At 52.1% G+C, this 17,275-nt stretch overlaps 10 non-coding genes and 1 pseudogene across 10 annotated transcripts; all 11 read right to left on the bottom strand.

Annotated features, from left to right (window-relative positions):
* Window positions 1-250: 250 nt before the first annotated feature.
* Window positions 251-369, bottom strand: LOC148151305 (5S ribosomal RNA). The gene has a single exon (XR_015756490.1). It is a non-coding gene; the product is annotated as a 5S ribosomal RNA (ribosomal RNA).
* Window positions 370-1,916: 1,547 nt separating this feature from the next.
* LOC148151304 (5S ribosomal RNA) lies at window positions 1,917-2,035 on the bottom strand. The gene has a single exon (XR_015756489.1). It is a non-coding gene; the product is annotated as a 5S ribosomal RNA (ribosomal RNA).
* A 1,547-nt stretch (window positions 2,036-3,582) lies between these two features.
* On the bottom strand, window positions 3,583-3,701 carry LOC148151303 (5S ribosomal RNA). Its single transcript, XR_015756488.1, has one exon. It is a non-coding gene; the product is annotated as a 5S ribosomal RNA (ribosomal RNA).
* Window positions 3,702-5,248: 1,547 nt separating this feature from the next.
* On the bottom strand, window positions 5,249-5,367 carry LOC148151302 (5S ribosomal RNA). The gene has a single exon (XR_015756486.1). It is a non-coding gene; the product is annotated as a 5S ribosomal RNA (ribosomal RNA).
* Window positions 5,368-6,914: 1,547 nt separating this feature from the next.
* LOC148151301 (5S ribosomal RNA) lies at window positions 6,915-7,033 on the bottom strand. The gene has a single exon (XR_015756485.1). It is a non-coding gene; the product is annotated as a 5S ribosomal RNA (ribosomal RNA).
* Window positions 7,034-8,580: 1,547 nt separating this feature from the next.
* On the bottom strand, window positions 8,581-8,699 carry LOC148151300 (5S ribosomal RNA). Its single transcript, XR_015756484.1, has one exon. It is a non-coding gene; the product is annotated as a 5S ribosomal RNA (ribosomal RNA).
* A 1,547-nt stretch (window positions 8,700-10,246) lies between these two features.
* Window positions 10,247-10,365, bottom strand: LOC148151299 (5S ribosomal RNA). Its single transcript, XR_015756483.1, has one exon. It is a non-coding gene; the product is annotated as a 5S ribosomal RNA (ribosomal RNA).
* A 1,547-nt stretch (window positions 10,366-11,912) lies between these two features.
* Window positions 11,913-12,031, bottom strand: LOC148151298 (5S ribosomal RNA). The gene has a single exon (XR_015756482.1). It is a non-coding gene; the product is annotated as a 5S ribosomal RNA (ribosomal RNA).
* Window positions 12,032-13,578: 1,547 nt separating this feature from the next.
* LOC148151297 (5S ribosomal RNA) lies at window positions 13,579-13,697 on the bottom strand. The gene has a single exon (XR_015756481.1). It is a non-coding gene; the product is annotated as a 5S ribosomal RNA (ribosomal RNA).
* Window positions 13,698-15,244: 1,547 nt separating this feature from the next.
* LOC148151296 (5S ribosomal RNA) lies at window positions 15,245-15,363 on the bottom strand (annotated as a pseudogene).
* A 1,547-nt stretch (window positions 15,364-16,910) lies between these two features.
* LOC148151295 (5S ribosomal RNA) lies at window positions 16,911-17,029 on the bottom strand. The gene has a single exon (XR_015756480.1). It is a non-coding gene; the product is annotated as a 5S ribosomal RNA (ribosomal RNA).
* Window positions 17,030-17,275: the final 246 nt, after the last annotated feature.

Genomic DNA, 17,275 nt, shown 5'->3' with positions numbered 1-17,275 from the left:
AACTCCTGCACCTATTGTCTATTGTCCGCCTTTCCTGACTGCCACCCGCAGACAGCGTGCAGCCCCAATCCCTTTCTTTCCGCCTTTCTTGCTGATTTTGGCAGCGCTCCGCTCTCCTCCCCTCCGTGTCTCGTGCCTGCAGGAGACTGATGCCAGGCACAGCAGCAGCAGCAAAAATAACCTGCCGCTCCATTGCCTGGCACAAGACAAGTGCAGAGGGGTGACTTGAGCAGCCACTGCTGGCGGAAAAAGCCTACTGCACCTGGTATTCCCAGGCGGTCTCCCATCCAAGTACTAACCAGGCCTGAGTCTGCTTAGCTTCCGAGATCAGACGAGATCGGGCGTTTTCAGACTAGTATGGCCGTAGGCGCTGGCCCCTGCCTTTTCTCCCTACTTCAAGGCGTGCTGGCCAGCCACATTTTCTTTCTTGCTCTTTCTCTTTATCCCCTTTGGCTTTTTTTTCTCTTTTCTCTTTGCTCTTCCTCCTCCGTGCGTGCTTCCCTCCCTCCGTCCCTCCAGCTGCCTTTCAGGCCAGCCCTTGCCCACCAGGCTCCTGTAGTCTCCCACATCCCCACACAGGCCAACTGCAAGCCCTCCCCCTGCTTCATAGGGCCGCAGCCTGCATTCTCTCATCCTTCCACACTCCTCCACCCCTCCATTTCGGAATGCCGGGCACTGACCAGTGGGGTACCGCACGGATCAGTACTGGGACCGCAGCTTTTTACAATCTATCTTCAGGATATACAAGATGGTATTAGCAATAACATTCGCAAATTTCATCAGCTGGGTGGCAGGGTGAAATGTGATGAGGATGTTAGGAGATTACAGGGTGACCTGGACAAGTTAGGTGAGTGCTCAGATGCATGGCAGATGCACTTTCACGTGGATAAATGGATCCTTATCCACTTTGGTGGCAAGAACAGGAAGGCAGATTACCACCTAAGTGGAATCAATTTAGGTAAAGGGGCAGTACAGAGAGATCTGGGGGTTCTTGTACACCACTCAATGAAGGTAAGCATGCAGGTACAGCAGGTAGTGAAGAAGGCTAATAGCATGCTGGCCTTCATAACAAGAGGGATTGAGTATAGAAGCAAAGAGGTCCTTCTGCAGCTGTACAGGGCCCTGGTGAGACCACACCTGGAGTACTGTGTGCAGTTCTGGTCTCCAAATTTGAGGAGAGACATTCTGGCTATTGAGGGAATGCAGCGTAGGTTCACGAGGTCAATTCCTGGAATGGCGGGATTACCTTACACTGAAAGACTGGAGCGACTGGGCTTGTGTACCCTTGAGTTTAGAAGACTGAGAGGGGATCTGGTTGAGACATATAAGATGATCAAAGGATTGGACACTCTGGCGGCAGGCAACATGTTTCCGCTGCGGGGTGAGTGCCGAAACAGAGGACACAGCTTAAAAATACGGGGTAGACCATTTAGGACAGAGATGAGGAGAAACTTCTTCACCCAGAGAGTGGTGGCTGTGTGGAATGCTCTGCCCCAGAGGGCAGTGGAGGCCCAGTCTCTGGATTCATTTAAGAAAGAGTTGGATAGAGCTCTCAAGGATAGTGGAATCAAGGGTTATGGAGATAAGGCAGGAACAGGATACTGATTAAGGATGATCAGCCATGATCATATTGAATGGTGGTGCAGGCTGGAAGGGCAGAATGGCCAACTCCTGCACCTATTGTCTATTGTCCGCCTTTCCTGACTGCCACCCGCAGACAGCGTGCAGCCCCAATCCCTTTCTTTCCGCCTTTCTTGCTGATTTTGGCAGCGCTCCGCTCTCCTCCCCTCCGTGTCTCGTGCCTGCAGGAGACTGATGCCAGGCACAGCAGCAGCAGCAAAAATAACCTGCCGCTCCATTGCCTGGCACAAGACAAGTGCAGAGGGGTGACTTGAGCAGCCACTGCTGGCGGAAAAAGCCTACTGCACCTGGTATTCCCAGGCGGTCTCCCATCCAAGTACTAACCAGGCCTGAGTCTGCTTAGCTTCCGAGATCAGACGAGATCGGGCGTTTTCAGACTAGTATGGCCGTAGGCGCTGGCCCCTGCCTTTTCTCCCTACTTCAAGGCGTGCTGGCCAGCCACATTTTCTTTCTTGCTCTTTCTCTTTATCCCCTTTGGCTTTTTTTTCTCTTTTCTCTTTGCTCTTCCTCCTCCGTGCGTGCTTCCCTCCCTCCGTCCCTCCAGCTGCCTTTCAGGCCAGCCCTTGCCCACCAGGCTCCTGTAGTCTCCCACATCCCCACACAGGCCAACTGCAAGCCCTCCCCCTGCTTCATAGGGCCGCAGCCTGCATTCTCTCATCCTTCCACACTCCTCCACCCCTCCATTTCGGAATGCCGGGCACTGACCAGTGGGGTACCGCACGGATCAGTACTGGGACCGCAGCTTTTTACAATCTATCTTCAGGATATACAAGATGGTATTAGCAATAACATTCGCAAATTTCATCAGCTGGGTGGCAGGGTGAAATGTGATGAGGATGTTAGGAGATTACAGGGTGACCTGGACAAGTTAGGTGAGTGCTCAGATGCATGGCAGATGCACTTTCACGTGGATAAATGGATCCTTATCCACTTTGGTGGCAAGAACAGGAAGGCAGATTACCACCTAAGTGGAATCAATTTAGGTAAAGGGGCAGTACAGAGAGATCTGGGGGTTCTTGTACACCACTCAATGAAGGTAAGCATGCAGGTACAGCAGGTAGTGAAGAAGGCTAATAGCATGCTGGCCTTCATAACAAGAGGGATTGAGTATAGAAGCAAAGAGGTCCTTCTGCAGCTGTACAGGGCCCTGGTGAGACCACACCTGGAGTACTGTGTGCAGTTCTGGTCTCCAAATTTGAGGAGAGACATTCTGGCTATTGAGGGAATGCAGCGTAGGTTCACGAGGTCAATTCCTGGAATGGCGGGATTACCTTACACTGAAAGACTGGAGCGACTGGGCTTGTGTACCCTTGAGTTTAGAAGACTGAGAGGGGATCTGGTTGAGACATATAAGATGATCAAAGGATTGGACACTCTGGCGGCAGGCAACATGTTTCCGCTGCGGGGTGAGTGCCGAAACAGAGGACACAGCTTAAAAATACGGGGTAGACCATTTAGGACAGAGATGAGGAGAAACTTCTTCACCCAGAGAGTGGTGGCTGTGTGGAATGCTCTGCCCCAGAGGGCAGTGGAGGCCCAGTCTCTGGATTCATTTAAGAAAGAGTTGGATAGAGCTCTCAAGGATAGTGGAATCAAGGGTTATGGAGATAAGGCAGGAACAGGATACTGATTAAGGATGATCAGCCATGATCATATTGAATGGTGGTGCAGGCTGGAAGGGCAGAATGGCCAACTCCTGCACCTATTGTCTATTGTCCGCCTTTCCTGACTGCCACCCGCAGACAGCGTGCAGCCCCAATCCCTTTCTTTCCGCCTTTCTTGCTGATTTTGGCAGCGCTCCGCTCTCCTCCCCTCCGTGTCTCGTGCCTGCAGGAGACTGATGCCAGGCACAGCAGCAGCAGCAAAAATAACCTGCCGCTCCATTGCCTGGCACAAGACAAGTGCAGAGGGGTGACTTGAGCAGCCACTGCTGGCGGAAAAAGCCTACTGCACCTGGTATTCCCAGGCGGTCTCCCATCCAAGTACTAACCAGGCCTGAGTCTGCTTAGCTTCCGAGATCAGACGAGATCGGGCGTTTTCAGACTAGTATGGCCGTAGGCGCTGGCCCCTGCCTTTTCTCCCTACTTCAAGGCGTGCTGGCCAGCCACATTTTCTTTCTTGCTCTTTCTCTTTATCCCCTTTGGCTTTTTTTTCTCTTTTCTCTTTGCTCTTCCTCCTCCGTGCGTGCTTCCCTCCCTCCGTCCCTCCAGCTGCCTTTCAGGCCAGCCCTTGCCCACCAGGCTCCTGTAGTCTCCCACATCCCCACACAGGCCAACTGCAAGCCCTCCCCCTGCTTCATAGGGCCGCAGCCTGCATTCTCTCATCCTTCCACACTCCTCCACCCCTCCATTTCGGAATGCCGGGCACTGACCAGTGGGGTACCGCACGGATCAGTACTGGGACCGCAGCTTTTTACAATCTATCTTCAGGATATACAAGATGGTATTAGCAATAACATTCGCAAATTTCATCAGCTGGGTGGCAGGGTGAAATGTGATGAGGATGTTAGGAGATTACAGGGTGACCTGGACAAGTTAGGTGAGTGCTCAGATGCATGGCAGATGCACTTTCACGTGGATAAATGGATCCTTATCCACTTTGGTGGCAAGAACAGGAAGGCAGATTACCACCTAAGTGGAATCAATTTAGGTAAAGGGGCAGTACAGAGAGATCTGGGGGTTCTTGTACACCACTCAATGAAGGTAAGCATGCAGGTACAGCAGGTAGTGAAGAAGGCTAATAGCATGCTGGCCTTCATAACAAGAGGGATTGAGTATAGAAGCAAAGAGGTCCTTCTGCAGCTGTACAGGGCCCTGGTGAGACCACACCTGGAGTACTGTGTGCAGTTCTGGTCTCCAAATTTGAGGAGAGACATTCTGGCTATTGAGGGAATGCAGCGTAGGTTCACGAGGTCAATTCCTGGAATGGCGGGATTACCTTACACTGAAAGACTGGAGCGACTGGGCTTGTGTACCCTTGAGTTTAGAAGACTGAGAGGGGATCTGGTTGAGACATATAAGATGATCAAAGGATTGGACACTCTGGCGGCAGGCAACATGTTTCCGCTGCGGGGTGAGTGCCGAAACAGAGGACACAGCTTAAAAATACGGGGTAGACCATTTAGGACAGAGATGAGGAGAAACTTCTTCACCCAGAGAGTGGTGGCTGTGTGGAATGCTCTGCCCCAGAGGGCAGTGGAGGCCCAGTCTCTGGATTCATTTAAGAAAGAGTTGGATAGAGCTCTCAAGGATAGTGGAATCAAGGGTTATGGAGATAAGGCAGGAACAGGATACTGATTAAGGATGATCAGCCATGATCATATTGAATGGTGGTGCAGGCTGGAAGGGCAGAATGGCCAACTCCTGCACCTATTGTCTATTGTCCGCCTTTCCTGACTGCCACCCGCAGACAGCGTGCAGCCCCAATCCCTTTCTTTCCGCCTTTCTTGCTGATTTTGGCAGCGCTCCGCTCTCCTCCCCTCCGTGTCTCGTGCCTGCAGGAGACTGATGCCAGGCACAGCAGCAGCAGCAAAAATAACCTGCCGCTCCATTGCCTGGCACAAGACAAGTGCAGAGGGGTGACTTGAGCAGCCACTGCTGGCGGAAAAAGCCTACTGCACCTGGTATTCCCAGGCGGTCTCCCATCCAAGTACTAACCAGGCCTGAGTCTGCTTAGCTTCCGAGATCAGACGAGATCGGGCGTTTTCAGACTAGTATGGCCGTAGGCGCTGGCCCCTGCCTTTTCTCCCTACTTCAAGGCGTGCTGGCCAGCCACATTTTCTTTCTTGCTCTTTCTCTTTATCCCCTTTGGCTTTTTTTTCTCTTTTCTCTTTGCTCTTCCTCCTCCGTGCGTGCTTCCCTCCCTCCGTCCCTCCAGCTGCCTTTCAGGCCAGCCCTTGCCCACCAGGCTCCTGTAGTCTCCCACATCCCCACACAGGCCAACTGCAAGCCCTCCCCCTGCTTCATAGGGCCGCAGCCTGCATTCTCTCATCCTTCCACACTCCTCCACCCCTCCATTTCGGAATGCCGGGCACTGACCAGTGGGGTACCGCACGGATCAGTACTGGGACCGCAGCTTTTTACAATCTATCTTCAGGATATACAAGATGGTATTAGCAATAACATTCGCAAATTTCATCAGCTGGGTGGCAGGGTGAAATGTGATGAGGATGTTAGGAGATTACAGGGTGACCTGGACAAGTTAGGTGAGTGCTCAGATGCATGGCAGATGCACTTTCACGTGGATAAATGGATCCTTATCCACTTTGGTGGCAAGAACAGGAAGGCAGATTACCACCTAAGTGGAATCAATTTAGGTAAAGGGGCAGTACAGAGAGATCTGGGGGTTCTTGTACACCACTCAATGAAGGTAAGCATGCAGGTACAGCAGGTAGTGAAGAAGGCTAATAGCATGCTGGCCTTCATAACAAGAGGGATTGAGTATAGAAGCAAAGAGGTCCTTCTGCAGCTGTACAGGGCCCTGGTGAGACCACACCTGGAGTACTGTGTGCAGTTCTGGTCTCCAAATTTGAGGAGAGACATTCTGGCTATTGAGGGAATGCAGCGTAGGTTCACGAGGTCAATTCCTGGAATGGCGGGATTACCTTACACTGAAAGACTGGAGCGACTGGGCTTGTGTACCCTTGAGTTTAGAAGACTGAGAGGGGATCTGGTTGAGACATATAAGATGATCAAAGGATTGGACACTCTGGCGGCAGGCAACATGTTTCCGCTGCGGGGTGAGTGCCGAAACAGAGGACACAGCTTAAAAATACGGGGTAGACCATTTAGGACAGAGATGAGGAGAAACTTCTTCACCCAGAGAGTGGTGGCTGTGTGGAATGCTCTGCCCCAGAGGGCAGTGGAGGCCCAGTCTCTGGATTCATTTAAGAAAGAGTTGGATAGAGCTCTCAAGGATAGTGGAATCAAGGGTTATGGAGATAAGGCAGGAACAGGATACTGATTAAGGATGATCAGCCATGATCATATTGAATGGTGGTGCAGGCTGGAAGGGCAGAATGGCCAACTCCTGCACCTATTGTCTATTGTCCGCCTTTCCTGACTGCCACCCGCAGACAGCGTGCAGCCCCAATCCCTTTCTTTCCGCCTTTCTTGCTGATTTTGGCAGCGCTCCGCTCTCCTCCCCTCCGTGTCTCGTGCCTGCAGGAGACTGATGCCAGGCACAGCAGCAGCAGCAAAAATAACCTGCCGCTCCATTGCCTGGCACAAGACAAGTGCAGAGGGGTGACTTGAGCAGCCACTGCTGGCGGAAAAAGCCTACTGCACCTGGTATTCCCAGGCGGTCTCCCATCCAAGTACTAACCAGGCCTGAGTCTGCTTAGCTTCCGAGATCAGACGAGATCGGGCGTTTTCAGACTAGTATGGCCGTAGGCGCTGGCCCCTGCCTTTTCTCCCTACTTCAAGGCGTGCTGGCCAGCCACATTTTCTTTCTTGCTCTTTCTCTTTATCCCCTTTGGCTTTTTTTTCTCTTTTCTCTTTGCTCTTCCTCCTCCGTGCGTGCTTCCCTCCCTCCGTCCCTCCAGCTGCCTTTCAGGCCAGCCCTTGCCCACCAGGCTCCTGTAGTCTCCCACATCCCCACACAGGCCAACTGCAAGCCCTCCCCCTGCTTCATAGGGCCGCAGCCTGCATTCTCTCATCCTTCCACACTCCTCCACCCCTCCATTTCGGAATGCCGGGCACTGACCAGTGGGGTACCGCACGGATCAGTACTGGGACCGCAGCTTTTTACAATCTATCTTCAGGATATACAAGATGGTATTAGCAATAACATTCGCAAATTTCATCAGCTGGGTGGCAGGGTGAAATGTGATGAGGATGTTAGGAGATTACAGGGTGACCTGGACAAGTTAGGTGAGTGCTCAGATGCATGGCAGATGCACTTTCACGTGGATAAATGGATCCTTATCCACTTTGGTGGCAAGAACAGGAAGGCAGATTACCACCTAAGTGGAATCAATTTAGGTAAAGGGGCAGTACAGAGAGATCTGGGGGTTCTTGTACACCACTCAATGAAGGTAAGCATGCAGGTACAGCAGGTAGTGAAGAAGGCTAATAGCATGCTGGCCTTCATAACAAGAGGGATTGAGTATAGAAGCAAAGAGGTCCTTCTGCAGCTGTACAGGGCCCTGGTGAGACCACACCTGGAGTACTGTGTGCAGTTCTGGTCTCCAAATTTGAGGAGAGACATTCTGGCTATTGAGGGAATGCAGCGTAGGTTCACGAGGTCAATTCCTGGAATGGCGGGATTACCTTACACTGAAAGACTGGAGCGACTGGGCTTGTGTACCCTTGAGTTTAGAAGACTGAGAGGGGATCTGGTTGAGACATATAAGATGATCAAAGGATTGGACACTCTGGCGGCAGGCAACATGTTTCCGCTGCGGGGTGAGTGCCGAAACAGAGGACACAGCTTAAAAATACGGGGTAGACCATTTAGGACAGAGATGAGGAGAAACTTCTTCACCCAGAGAGTGGTGGCTGTGTGGAATGCTCTGCCCCAGAGGGCAGTGGAGGCCCAGTCTCTGGATTCATTTAAGAAAGAGTTGGATAGAGCTCTCAAGGATAGTGGAATCAAGGGTTATGGAGATAAGGCAGGAACAGGATACTGATTAAGGATGATCAGCCATGATCATATTGAATGGTGGTGCAGGCTGGAAGGGCAGAATGGCCAACTCCTGCACCTATTGTCTATTGTCCGCCTTTCCTGACTGCCACCCGCAGACAGCGTGCAGCCCCAATCCCTTTCTTTCCGCCTTTCTTGCTGATTTTGGCAGCGCTCCGCTCTCCTCCCCTCCGTGTCTCGTGCCTGCAGGAGACTGATGCCAGGCACAGCAGCAGCAGCAAAAATAACCTGCCGCTCCATTGCCTGGCACAAGACAAGTGCAGAGGGGTGACTTGAGCAGCCACTGCTGGCGGAAAAAGCCTACTGCACCTGGTATTCCCAGGCGGTCTCCCATCCAAGTACTAACCAGGCCTGAGTCTGCTTAGCTTCCGAGATCAGACGAGATCGGGCGTTTTCAGACTAGTATGGCCGTAGGCGCTGGCCCCTGCCTTTTCTCCCTACTTCAAGGCGTGCTGGCCAGCCACATTTTCTTTCTTGCTCTTTCTCTTTATCCCCTTTGGCTTTTTTTTCTCTTTTCTCTTTGCTCTTCCTCCTCCGTGCGTGCTTCCCTCCCTCCGTCCCTCCAGCTGCCTTTCAGGCCAGCCCTTGCCCACCAGGCTCCTGTAGTCTCCCACATCCCCACACAGGCCAACTGCAAGCCCTCCCCCTGCTTCATAGGGCCGCAGCCTGCATTCTCTCATCCTTCCACACTCCTCCACCCCTCCATTTCGGAATGCCGGGCACTGACCAGTGGGGTACCGCACGGATCAGTACTGGGACCGCAGCTTTTTACAATCTATCTTCAGGATATACAAGATGGTATTAGCAATAACATTCGCAAATTTCATCAGCTGGGTGGCAGGGTGAAATGTGATGAGGATGTTAGGAGATTACAGGGTGACCTGGACAAGTTAGGTGAGTGCTCAGATGCATGGCAGATGCACTTTCACGTGGATAAATGGATCCTTATCCACTTTGGTGGCAAGAACAGGAAGGCAGATTACCACCTAAGTGGAATCAATTTAGGTAAAGGGGCAGTACAGAGAGATCTGGGGGTTCTTGTACACCACTCAATGAAGGTAAGCATGCAGGTACAGCAGGTAGTGAAGAAGGCTAATAGCATGCTGGCCTTCATAACAAGAGGGATTGAGTATAGAAGCAAAGAGGTCCTTCTGCAGCTGTACAGGGCCCTGGTGAGACCACACCTGGAGTACTGTGTGCAGTTCTGGTCTCCAAATTTGAGGAGAGACATTCTGGCTATTGAGGGAATGCAGCGTAGGTTCACGAGGTCAATTCCTGGAATGGCGGGATTACCTTACACTGAAAGACTGGAGCGACTGGGCTTGTGTACCCTTGAGTTTAGAAGACTGAGAGGGGATCTGGTTGAGACATATAAGATGATCAAAGGATTGGACACTCTGGCGGCAGGCAACATGTTTCCGCTGCGGGGTGAGTGCCGAAACAGAGGACACAGCTTAAAAATACGGGGTAGACCATTTAGGACAGAGATGAGGAGAAACTTCTTCACCCAGAGAGTGGTGGCTGTGTGGAATGCTCTGCCCCAGAGGGCAGTGGAGGCCCAGTCTCTGGATTCATTTAAGAAAGAGTTGGATAGAGCTCTCAAGGATAGTGGAATCAAGGGTTATGGAGATAAGGCAGGAACAGGATACTGATTAAGGATGATCAGCCATGATCATATTGAATGGTGGTGCAGGCTGGAAGGGCAGAATGGCCAACTCCTGCACCTATTGTCTATTGTCCGCCTTTCCTGACTGCCACCCGCAGACAGCGTGCAGCCCCAATCCCTTTCTTTCCGCCTTTCTTGCTGATTTTGGCAGCGCTCCGCTCTCCTCCCCTCCGTGTCTCGTGCCTGCAGGAGACTGATGCCAGGCACAGCAGCAGCAGCAAAAATAACCTGCCGCTCCATTGCCTGGCACAAGACAAGTGCAGAGGGGTGACTTGAGCAGCCACTGCTGGCGGAAAAAGCCTACTGCACCTGGTATTCCCAGGCGGTCTCCCATCCAAGTACTAACCAGGCCTGAGTCTGCTTAGCTTCCGAGATCAGACGAGATCGGGCGTTTTCAGACTAGTATGGCCGTAGGCGCTGGCCCCTGCCTTTTCTCCCTACTTCAAGGCGTGCTGGCCAGCCACATTTTCTTTCTTGCTCTTTCTCTTTATCCCCTTTGGCTTTTTTTTCTCTTTTCTCTTTGCTCTTCCTCCTCCGTGCGTGCTTCCCTCCCTCCGTCCCTCCAGCTGCCTTTCAGGCCAGCCCTTGCCCACCAGGCTCCTGTAGTCTCCCACATCCCCACACAGGCCAACTGCAAGCCCTCCCCCTGCTTCATAGGGCCGCAGCCTGCATTCTCTCATCCTTCCACACTCCTCCACCCCTCCATTTCGGAATGCCGGGCACTGACCAGTGGGGTACCGCACGGATCAGTACTGGGACCGCAGCTTTTTACAATCTATCTTCAGGATATACAAGATGGTATTAGCAATAACATTCGCAAATTTCATCAGCTGGGTGGCAGGGTGAAATGTGATGAGGATGTTAGGAGATTACAGGGTGACCTGGACAAGTTAGGTGAGTGCTCAGATGCATGGCAGATGCACTTTCACGTGGATAAATGGATCCTTATCCACTTTGGTGGCAAGAACAGGAAGGCAGATTACCACCTAAGTGGAATCAATTTAGGTAAAGGGGCAGTACAGAGAGATCTGGGGGTTCTTGTACACCACTCAATGAAGGTAAGCATGCAGGTACAGCAGGTAGTGAAGAAGGCTAATAGCATGCTGGCCTTCATAACAAGAGGGATTGAGTATAGAAGCAAAGAGGTCCTTCTGCAGCTGTACAGGGCCCTGGTGAGACCACACCTGGAGTACTGTGTGCAGTTCTGGTCTCCAAATTTGAGGAGAGACATTCTGGCTATTGAGGGAATGCAGCGTAGGTTCACGAGGTCAATTCCTGGAATGGCGGGATTACCTTACACTGAAAGACTGGAGCGACTGGGCTTGTGTACCCTTGAGTTTAGAAGACTGAGAGGGGATCTGGTTGAGACATATAAGATGATCAAAGGATTGGACACTCTGGCGGCAGGCAACATGTTTCCGCTGCGGGGTGAGTGCCGAAACAGAGGACACAGCTTAAAAATACGGGGTAGACCATTTAGGACAGAGATGAGGAGAAACTTCTTCACCCAGAGAGTGGTGGCTGTGTGGAATGCTCTGCCCCAGAGGGCAGTGGAGGCCCAGTCTCTGGATTCATTTAAGAAAGAGTTGGATAGAGCTCTCAAGGATAGTGGAATCAAGGGTTATGGAGATAAGGCAGGAACAGGATACTGATTAAGGATGATCAGCCATGATCATATTGAATGGTGGTGCAGGCTGGAAGGGCAGAATGGCCAACTCCTGCACCTATTGTCTATTGTCCGCCTTTCCTGACTGCCACCCGCAGACAGCGTGCAGCCCCAATCCCTTTCTTTCCGCCTTTCTTGCTGATTTTGGCAGCGCTCCGCTCTCCTCCCCTCCGTGTCTCGTGCCTGCAGGAGACTGATGCCAGGCACAGCAGCAGCAGCAAAAATAACCTGCCGCTCCATTGCCTGGCACAAGACAAGTGCAGAGGGGTGACTTGAGCAGCCACTGCTGGCGGAAAAAGCCTACTGCACCTGGTATTCCCAGGCGGTCTCCCATCCAAGTACTAACCAGGCCTGAGTCTGCTTAGCTTCCGAGATCAGACGAGATCGGGCGTTTTCAGACTAGTATGGCCGTAGGCGCTGGCCCCTGCCTTTTCTCCCTACTTCAAGGCGTGCTGGCCAGCCACATTTTCTTTCTTGCTCTTTCTCTTTATCCCCTTTGGCTTTTTTTTCTCTTTTCTCTTTGCTCTTCCTCCTCCGTGCGTGCTTCCCTCCCTCCGTCCCTCCAGCTGCCTTTCAGGCCAGCCCTTGCCCACCAGGCTCCTGTAGTCTCCCACATCCCCACACAGGCCAACTGCAAGCCCTCCCCCTGCTTCATAGGGCCGCAGCCTGCATTCTCTCATCCTTCCACACTCCTCCACCCCTCCATTTCGGAATGCCGGGCACTGACCAGTGGGGTACCGCACGGATCAGTACTGGGACCGCAGCTTTTTACAATCTATCTTCAGGATATACAAGATGGTATTAGCAATAACATTCGCAAATTTCATCAGCTGGGTGGCAGGGTGAAATGTGATGAGGATGTTAGGAGATTACAGGGTGACCTGGACAAGTTAGGTGAGTGCTCAGATGCATGGCAGATGCACTTTCACGTGGATAAATGGATCCTTATCCACTTTGGTGGCAAGAACAGGAAGGCAGATTACCACCTAAGTGGAATCAATTTAGGTAAAGGGGCAGTACAGAGAGATCTGGGGGTTCTTGTACACCACTCAATGAAGGTAAGCATGCAGGTACAGCAGGTAGTGAAGAAGGCTAATAGCATGCTGGCCTTCATAACAAGAGGGATTGAGTATAGAAGCAAAGAGGTCCTTCTGCAGCTGTACAGGGCCCTGGTGAGACCACACCTGGAGTACTGTGTGCAGTTCTGGTCTCCAAATTTGAGGAGAGACATTCTGGCTATTGAGGGAATGCAGCGTAGGTTCACGAGGTCAATTCCTGGAATGGCGGGATTACCTTACACTGAAAGACTGGAGCGACTGGGCTTGTGTACCCTTGAGTTTAGAAGACTGAGAGGGGATCTGGTTGAGACATATAAGATGATCAAAGGATTGGACACTCTGGCGGCAGGCAACATGTTTCCGCTGCGGGGTGAGTGCCGAAACAGAGGACACAGCTTAAAAATACGGGGTAGACCATTTAGGACAGAGATGAGGAGAAACTTCTTCACCCAGAGAGTGGTGGCTGTGTGGAATGCTCTGCCCCAGAGGGCAGTGGAGGCCCAGTCTCTGGATTCATTTAAGAAAGAGTTGGATAGAGCTCTCAAGGATAGTGGAATCAAGGGTTATGGAGATAAGGCAGGAACAGGATACTGATTAAGGATGATCAGCCATGATCATATTGAATGGTGGTGCAGGCTGGAAGGGCAGAATGGCCAACTCCTGCACCTATTGTCTATTGTCCGCCTTTCCTGACTGCCACCCGCAGACAGCGTGCAGCCCCAATCCCTTTCTTTCCGCCTTTCTTGCTGATTTTGGCAGCGCTCCGCTCTCCTCCCCTCCGTGTCTCGTGCCTGCAGGAGACTGATGCCAGGCACAGCAGCAGCAGCAAAAATAACCTGCCGCTCCATTGCCTGGCACAAGACAAGTGCAGAGGGGTGACTTGAGCAGCCACTGCTGGCGGAAAAAGCCTACTGCACCTGGTATTCCCAGGCGGTCTCCCATCCAAGTACTAACCAGGCCTGAGTCTGCTTAGCTTCCGAGATCAGACGAGATCGGGCGTTTTCAGACTAGTATGGCCGTAGGCGCTGGCCCCTGCCTTTTCTCCCTACTTCAAGGCGTGCTGGCCAGCCACATTTTCTTTCTTGCTCTTTCTCTTTATCCCCTTTGGCTTTTTTTTCTCTTTTCTCTTTGCTCTTCCTCCTCCGTGCGTGCTTCCCTCCCTCCGTCCCTCCAGCTGCCTTTCAGGCCAGCCCTTGCCCACCAGGCTCCTGTAGTCTCCCACATCCCCACACAGGCCAACTGCAAGCCCTCCCCCTGCTTCATAGGGCCGCAGCCTGCATTCTCTCATCCTTCCACACTCCTCCACCCCTCCATTTCGGAATGCCGGGCACTGACCAGTGGGGTACCGCACGGATCAGTACTGGGACCGCAGCTTTTTACAATCTATCTTCAGGATATACAAGATGGTATTAGCAATAACATTCGCAAATTTCATCAGCTGGGTGGCAGGGTGAAATGTGATGAGGATGTTAGGAGATTACAGGGTGACCTGGACAAGTTAGGTGAGTGCTCAGATGCATGGCAGATGCACTTTCACGTGGATAAATGGATCCTTATCCACTTTGGTGGCAAGAACAGGAAGGCAGATTACCACCTAAGTGGAATCAATTTAGGTAAAGGGGCAGTACAGAGAGATCTGGGGGTTCTTGTACACCACTCAATGAAGGTAAGCATGCAGGTACAGCAGGTAGTGAAGAAGGCTAATAGCATGCTGGCCTTCATAACAAGAGGGATTGAGTATAGAAGCAAAGAGGTCCTTCTGCAGCTGTACAGGGCCCTGGTGAGACCACACCTGGAGTACTGTGTGCAGTTCTGGTCTCCAAATTTGAGGAGAGACATTCTGGCTATTGAGGGAATGCAGCGTAGGTTCACGAGGTCAATTCCTGGAATGGCGGGATTACCTTACACTGAAAGACTGGAGCGACTGGGCTTGTGTACCCTTGAGTTTAGAAGACTGAGAGGGGATCTGGTTGAGACATATAAGATGATCAAAGGATTGGACACTCTGGCGGCAGGCAACATGTTTCCGCTGCGGGGTGAGTGCCGAAACAGAGGACACAGCTTAAAAATACGGGGTAGACCATTTAGGACAGAGATGAGGAGAAACTTCTTCACCCAGAGAGTGGTGGCTGTGTGGAATGCTCTGCCCCAGAGGGCAGTGGAGGCCCAGTCTCTGGATTCATTTAAGAAAGAGTTGGATAGAGCTCTCAAGGATAGTGGAATCAAGGGTTATGGAGATAAGGCAGGAACAGGATACTGATTAAGGATGATCAGCCATGATCATATTGAATGGTGGTGCAGGCTGGAAGGGCAGAATGGCCAACTCCTGCACCTATTGTCTATTGTCCGCCTTTCCTGACTGCCACCCGCAGACAGCGTGCAGCCCCAATCCCTTTCTTTCCGCCTTTCTTGCTGATTTTGGCAGCGCTCCGCTCTCCTCCCCTCCGTGTCTCGTGCCTGCAGGAGACTGATGCCAGGCACAGCAGCAGCAGCAAAAATAACCTGCCGCTCCATTGCCTGGCACAAGACAAGTGCAGAGGGGTGACTTGAGCAGCCACTGCTGGTGGAAAAAGCCTACTGCACCTGGTATTCCCAGGCGGTCTCCCATCCAAGTACTAACCAGGCCTGAGTCTGCTTAGCTTCTGAGATCAGAGAAGATCGGGCGTTTTCAGACTAGTATGGCCGTAGGCGCTGGCCCCTGCCTTTTCTCCCTACTTCAAGGCGTGCTGGCCAGCCACATTTTCTTTCTTGCTCTTTCTCTTTATCCCCTTTGGCTTTTTTTTCTCTTTTCTCTTTGCTCTTCCTCCTCCGTGCGTGCTTCCCTCCCTCCGTCCCTCCAGCTGCCTTTCAGGCCAGCCCTTGCCCACCAGGCTCCTGTAGTCTCCCACATCCCCACACAGGCCAACTGCAAGCCCTCCCCCTGCTTCATAGGGCCGCAGCCTGCATTCTCTCATCCTTCCACACTCCTCCACCCCTCCATTTCGGAATGCCGGGCACTGACCAGTGGGGTACCGCACGGATCAGTACTGGGACCGCAGCTTTTTACAATCTATCTTCAGGATATACAAGATGGTATTAGCAATAACATTCGCAAATTTCATCAGCTGGGTGGCAGGGTGAAATGTGATGAGGATGTTAGGAGATTACAGGGTGACCTGGACAAGTTAGGTGAGTGCTCAGATGCATGGCAGATGCACTTTCACGTGGATAAATGGATCCTTATCCACTTTGGTGGCAAGAACAGGAAGGCAGATTACCACCTAAGTGGAATCAATTTAGGTAAAGGGGCAGTACAGAGAGATCTGGGGGTTCTTGTACACCACTCAATGAAGGTAAGCATGCAGGTACAGCAGGTAGTGAAGAAGGCTAATAGCATGCTGGCCTTCATAACAAGAGGGATTGAGTATAGAAGCAAAGAGGTCCTTCTGCAGCTGTACAGGGCCCTGGTGAGACCACACCTGGAGTACTGTGTGCAGTTCTGGTCTCCAAATTTGAGGAGAGACATTCTGGCTATTGAGGGAATGCAGCGTAGGTTCACGAGGTCAATTCCTGGAATGGCGGGATTACCTTACACTGAAAGACTGGAGCGACTGGGCTTGTGTACCCTTGAGTTTAGAAGACTGAGAGGGGATCTGGTTGAGACATATAAGATGATCAAAGGATTGGACACTCTGGCGGCAGGCAACATGTTTCCGCTGCGGGGTGAGTGCCGAAACAGAGGACACAGCTTAAAAATACGGGGTAGACCATTTAGGACAGAGATGAGGAGAAACTTCTTCACCCAGAGAGTGGTGGCTGTGTGGAATGCTCTGCCCCAGAGGGCAGTGGAGGCCCAGTCTCTGGATTCATTTAAGAAAGAGTTGGATAGAGCTCTCAAGGATAGTGGAATCAAGGGTTATGGAGATAAGGCAGGAACAGGATACTGATTAAGGATGATCAGCCATGATCATATTGAATGGTGGTGCAGGCTGGAAGGGCAGAATGGCCAACTCCTGCACCTATTGTCTATTGTCCGCCTTTCCTGACTGCCACCCGCAGACAGCGTGCAGCCCCAATCCCTTTCTTTCCGCCTTTCTTGCTGATTTTGGCAGCGCTCCGCTCTCCTCCCCTCCGTGTCTCGTGCCTGCAGGAGACTGATGCCAGGCACAGCAGCAGCAGCAAAAATAACCTGCCGCTCCATTGCCTGGCACAAGACAAGTGCAGAGGGGTGACTTGAGCAGCCACTGCTGGCGGAAAAAGCCTACTGCACCTGGTATTCCCAGGCGGTCTCCCATCCAAGTACTAACCAGGCCTGAGTCTGCTTAGCTTCCGAGATCAGACGAGATCGGGCGTTTTCAGACTAGTATGGCCGTAGGCGCTGGCCCCTGCCTTTTCTCCCTACTTCAAGGCGTGCTGGCCAGCCACATTTTCTTTCTTGCTCTTTCTCTTTATCCCCTTTGGCTTTTTTTTCTCTTTTCTCTTTGCTCTTCCTCCTCCGTGCGTGCTTCCCTCCCTCCGTCCCTCCAGCTGCCTTTCAGGCCAGCCCTTGCCCACCAGGCTCCTGTAGTCTCCCACATCCCCACACAGGCCAACTGCAAGCCCTCCCCCTGCTTCATAGGGCCG

This window comes from Chiloscyllium plagiosum, unplaced genomic scaffold (assembly GCF_037043375.1).
Source record: "Chiloscyllium plagiosum isolate Xiang-an unplaced genomic scaffold, Cpla_swu_hap1 HiC_scaffold_3, whole genome shotgun sequence".
Classification (NCBI taxonomy): Eukaryota; Metazoa; Chordata; class Chondrichthyes; order Orectolobiformes; family Hemiscylliidae; genus Chiloscyllium; species Chiloscyllium plagiosum.
Note: the sequence above shows the minus strand (reverse complement) of the source record. Positions and strands in the feature narration are given on the sequence as shown.